Raw genomic sequence first — 6201 nt, 5'->3', positions numbered from 1 at the left:
GTATCAATTTTCTCTTCCTCAGGGCCGACAAACTTCAAACCTTTAGTCAACCAATTTTTCCAGTTTTCCTGAGAAATTTCTAGGGACAGGCAACTTGAAATAAAAACAAAATAAATCAAAACAATAACACATAGTTTTTTGAAATGTTCACCCATTCTTTCTCTCTTCCTCAAGGGTGAGAAATTTCACTTACCTCTAAGCTTCAGAAGTTCCCCGCACGGGACGCCAAATGCCGCAGTCTGGCTGGGCACAAAATCACGAGCCACCACATAGCTTGTAGATTCAAACAGCAACTCTTTATTCCCGAACTCACACCAGCCGTCTACAATCACGTTCTGGGGAAATCCACGTTCTCTGCCCAAATCCACATCCACTGGGCTTCTGTCTCCCAAAAAATACTGTCTGAATCCCGTGAGAACTCAAGGGGAACTCAGGCAGCAGGATACGCCCTATTCCCAGCAGGAATAATCTTAAACCTGGAATGCCCTAAACCTGATTATCCTAAATCGGGAACACCCTAATCCGCCCTGGTCCTTGAGCAAAGTCACCTACATGCAATGTCACTGCAAAATGTCCTATTTCCACGAGTCCTTCCACTAAGCAACATGGGGTACACTGGCAAGGAAATTGTCATACCTACTTGGCTAATGGCTCCCAGCACCGCATAGCCAAAGGAGGCTGAGGACCCAGTCAGGCTCCACCACACCCTGTTCTCAACTGGTTCACAACACCTTGCCGGGGTTAGGTCTGGCCTCGGGGCCCAATCCAGGACTTTTCTGCCATCTGACCTTGCCTGGGATACTCACAAAAGCAATGAAAGCAGAGGGAAACCCGTTACTTCATGATACCTGGCTCTCCCTGCTGAAGGCCCAGCACTTGCAAAGCATGCAGTGAGGCTGTGAGGTAGAGTGGCAGCTTGGCCTGCAGAGTTCAGACTGGGGGTTAAGAGGGTCTGTGAAGGGTGCTGAGTAGTGGGTGAAAGGAGCAAAATAGTGCCTTAGGTTGGAAAACAAACCTGGCAGCTCTGGCCTGGGGTGCAGGGTGGTCAGAGGCAGGATGGGCAGCTAGAAGACGGACTCAACCATGAACTGTAGCCTGCATGAGCTTGCACATACCTAAGAGGTTGCCATCTGACCCCGTGACCCAGTACTTGGCGGTGTGTGTGCATATGTGTCTGCGTGTTGGTCTGTGCCTTAGGGGATCTTCCACTGAGCTCCCCCCTCTGGCTGTCTCCCCCTCCTACCCCTTCTTGCAGTCCTTCCCTCAGAGAGCCCCTAGAAAAGATGGGCCCATCAAATGGATGGGTTTATTTTTAAAAATTGAGACACCTTTGTACATCCGTATGGGATACGTTACAAAAAGTTCAATACCTGCCTATCATGTGCAAGTCAAATTGCAGTGATAAGCACTTCCATCTCTTCAAACATTAATCATTTTTATGTGTTGGGAATTTCATATGCTTCTAGTCATTTTGAACACATCATAGATGGTTTCAACCAACGGTTATGGTATTGTGCCATAGAAAGCCAGAACGACCCTCCCCTTCACCTGTGTTTTGTTTGCTTTTCTAACTTGTGTCCATTCCCCCTTGCCAAGCTCTAGTGACTGCTGCTCCACTCCATTCTTCTTTGAAATCCATTTTTGAGTTTCACAAATGAGTGACAACATGTTATTTGTCTTTCCATGTTTGGCTTATTTCACTTCACATCATGGCCTCCAGTTCCATCCATGTTTCTGCAAATGACAGGATTTCATTCCTGTACATGACTGAATATTATTTTATTGTGTGTAAGCACCACATTTCCTTTATCCATTCATCTCTTGATGGGCACCTAGGTTGGCTCCATATCTTGGCTATTGTGAATAATGCCTCAGTGAACACGGGAGTGCAGGTATCTCTTTGGTATAAAGTTTGTTTTTTTTTTTTTCTTCAGGCGTATGCCCAGTAGTGGGATTGCTGGACCATATGATAGTTCTGTTTTTAGTTTCTTAAGGAATCTCCATACTGTTTTCCATAATGGCTGTGCTAATTACATTTGTTCCAACAGTGTAGGAGAATCCCCCTTTCTCTGCATCTTCCCATCTCTAGCTGCTCCCCTCCTCAACCCCACTCTGAATCCTTCCCCGGAGACCCCACAGAAAAGGAAAGCACATAAAACAGCTGGATTTTTTTTAAAAATTGAGACATGTGCACTTTGTCTTTTTTTAATCTTTCTGGTGATAGCCATTCTACCTGGGGAGAGATGATATCTCATAGTGGTTTTGATTGGCATTTATCTCATGATTAGTGATATTGAAAATTTTTTTTCATACTGGTTGGCCATTTGTATATCTTTTGAGAAGTGTCTGGTCAGATCTGTAGCCTGGTTTTTACTTAGACGATGATGATTTTTTTGGCATTTAACTTTTGGAGTTCCTTACTTATTATGGGTATTAATCCCTTGTCAGGTGAATGATTTGTAAATATCTTCTCCCATGCTTTAGTCTCTTTTGGGGGAATAGGGAGCATACTGGGTATTGAACTCGGGGATGCTCTATTACTGAGCTACATCCCCAGCTTTTTTATCTTACATTTTTATTAGAGCATCATAATTATACATAGTAATTGGGTTCATTTTGACAAAATCACACATGCCAGGAATTTGATTTCAAGCCCCATCCCTCCCTATTCTTCCTCTCCCATGGTCCCGCCGCAGTTCTCCCTGCTTTATTTAACTTGCTTTCTTCACTTCTTAAAAGTGAAATTCCCTTTGGTATCTTTTTATATGAATATAACACAATTTCATAAGTTCATTCCAATTATCTTCTCCTTTCCTTCCCTCCCTCTTATTCTCCTAAATCTACTCCACTGATCTTTCCTATATTTTTATGATATCCCTCAAAGCCTTCTTTCCCTTATTTTGCTCTAGCTTTCACATATGAGAGAAAACATTCTAACTTTGATTTTCTGAATCTGGTATATTTCACTTAGCATGATTTTATCCATTTCCATTAATTTACTGGCAAATGCTGTTATTTTTTATTATTTTATGGCTGAACCCATAAACTCCATTGTTTATATATACCACATTTTCTTGATCCTGTCATCTGTTGATGGGCATCTGAGTTGATTCCATTATTTGACTATTGTGATTATGCTGCTATAAACATTGAAGTGGCTGTATCACTATAGTGTGCTGATTTTAGACCTTTTGGATAAATATGAGGAGTGGTTCCACTCCTAGTTTTTTAAGAAGTCTCCACACTCCATTTCCATAGTGGTTATACTAATTTGCAGTCCCACCCACAATGTGTAAGTATACCTTTGCCCCCACATCCTGGCCAGCATTTATTATTTGTGTTCTTGATAATTGCCACTCTGACTGGAGTGAAATGAAATCTTAGTATAGTTTTGATTTGCATTTCCCCGAGTGCTGGAGATGTTGAATGTTTTTCATGAATTTCTTTGTCATTGTGTTTCTTTTTTTTTCTTTTTCTTTTTATTTTTTTTTGAGAAATTTCTGTTTGGTTCTTCCCCCCCTCCCCATTTATTGATTGGGCTGTTTTTGCTTTTAAAATTATCTTTTAATTTTGATGGAGGTTGGCCTTGAACTTGTGATTTCTCTAAATCGGCCTCTCAAGTAGTTGGGATTACAGACGTGAGCCACTGTGATTGGCTTTCAGGTTGTCTCTGTTGATTGCTTCCTTTGCTGTGCAGAACCTTCCTAGTCTGATATAATCCCATCTGTCCATTTTCACTTTGCTGTGTGTGTTCTTGGGGTCTGATCTAAAAATAAAATCATTGTTTATACCAATATTCCAAAGCATTTCCCCTGTTTTCTTCTGGTAGCTTCAAATTTTCAGGTCTCCCGTGTAAGCCTTTGATTCATTTCAAGTTGTTTTCTGTGTCTGGTTAGAGGAAGGAATCTGGTTTCGTTTTTCTGCATATGTATGTACAATTTTGCCACCACCATTTCTTGAAGAGACTGACATTCTTGGTACCATGACAAAAATCATTGCCTGAGCATGTGTGGATTAATTTCTGGGCTCTCTATTCTGTTTCATTGGTCTATGTCTGTTTTTATGTCAGTACCATGCTGTTTTAGTTACTATACCTTGTGGCATGTTATGAGGTCTGATGTTATGATGCCTCCAGTCTTATTTTATTTAGAATTGCTTTAGCTATTCTGGGTCTTCTGTGGTTCCATCTGAATTTTAAGATTTCTTTTTTTGTGTGTGAATAAAGTCATTGGTATTTTGTATCCAATCTTTGGGTAGTTTGGTCATTTTCACAATTCTTATGATCATGAATATGGGATAAGTTAACTTCTTTCCAATTTGGATGTCTTCTCTTTCACTTGCCAAGACTTCCAAATTAAATACTAGTACTGAAAGTGGACATCTGGTCTTATTCCAGATCTTAAGAGGAAATGCTTTCAGTTTTTCCTCATTCAGTATGATATTGGCTGTGAGTTTTTCATGATTAATATTTTGAGGTATGTTTCTTTTATATCTGATTTGCTGAGAGCTTTTTATAAATAAGGGATGTTGAGTTTTACTGATTGATTGTTCTGCATCTATTGAGATGCTCATGTTAGGTTTTAACCTTCATTCTGTTGGTGTCACATTTGTTGATTTGTGTATGTTGAATCATTCTTGCATCCTGCAATGAATCCCACTTGATCGTGGAGTATGATATTTTTTGATGTACTTTGGATTCAGTTTGCTAGTATTTTATTGAGAATTTTTGCATCTGTGTTCAACAGCATGTGGGTCTGCTATTTGTTTTTTTGTTTTGGATTTTTTTGGCACCTTTGTCTGGTTTTGTTACCAGGACAATAATGGCCTTGTAAGAAGAGTTTGATGAAATTCCATTTTAAATTTGTGAACTAGTTTAAGAAGAATTGGAATTAGTTTTTCTTTAAATTTTTTTGTAAAATTCAGCAGTAAAGTTATCAATTTCCAGACTTTTTTTTAAAGATGGGACTTTTAATTACTGCTTCAGTGTCTTTACTTCAATATCATATTCATTATTGATAGGTGCATATTTTATGTTCCTTTTTTGTTCAATTTTTGTAGGTTGTATGTATTCATAAATTTATCCATTTCCTCTAGGTTTTCCATTTTTTAGCATATAATTACTTACTGTTTCTTATTATCCTTTGTACTTATTAGTTGTCTCCATTTTCACCTGATTTTATTTATTTATTTTTATATTTTTAATTTTTGAGGACCAGGGATTGAACCCACAGGTGCTTAACCACTGAGCCACATCCCCAGCCCTTTTTATTATCATTATTTTTTAAATTTTGAGACAGGTGGTCTTGACAAATTGCTTAGGGTCTCACTGAGTTGTGGAGGATGGCCTTGAACTTGGAATCTTCCTGCCTTAGCCACCGAAATCACTGAATCTTCACTCTTTTTCTTGGTTGTCACTTTTCCTTTGAGAAAAATCAACACTTTGCTTCATTCATCTTTTGTATTTTTAAAACTTTGATTTTATTTCTACTCTTATTTTTATTCTGCCAATTTTAGATTTAGTTCTTTTCTAAGTCTTTGAAGTGCATTGTTAGTTTGCTTATTTAAAACATTTTTATGTTTTTTTTGATGTTTGCATTTTCTGGCATAAATTTCCCTCTGAATCCTGTTTCTGGTGACATGTTGTCACCATTCATTTGTTTCAAGAATTTTTAATTTCCCTTTTAATTTCTTCAGTTATCTGTTGCTTATTTAGGAACATGTTATTCAATTTCCATATATTTGTATATTTTCCACTATTCTTAGGCAGTTTTATTCCGTTGTGTTCTGAGAAGATATATAATATGATTTCATTTTTTAAAAATGTATTGAGACTTGATTTGTTGCTCAACATGTTATCTACCCTGGAAAATGTTCCATGTGCTGATGAGAAGAATGTGTAATCAGATGTGTTAGATGAAATATTCTGTCAATGTGTGTTAGGTCCATTTGCTCTATAGTACGGTTCAAACAAACATTTCTTTATTGAATTTCTGTCTGGATGATCTGTCCCTCGAGGAAAAGCGGGTGTTGAAGTTCCCAGCTGTGCTGTGTGCACGTGTTTACAATTGTTCTATATTCTTGCAGGATTGACCCTTTTAGCAATATATAATGACGTTTTTGTCTTTTTTTTTTAAAACCGTTTTTGACTTAAAGTCTGTTTTATCTGATATATCACTACCTCTGCTTGCTTTTGGTTTCCAT

This window comes from Marmota marmota, unplaced genomic scaffold (genome assembly GCF_001458135.2).
Source record: "Marmota marmota marmota unplaced genomic scaffold, marMar, whole genome shotgun sequence".
NCBI classification, from domain to species: Eukaryota; Metazoa; Chordata; class Mammalia; order Rodentia; family Sciuridae; genus Marmota; species Marmota marmota.
Note: the sequence above shows the minus strand (reverse complement) of the source record.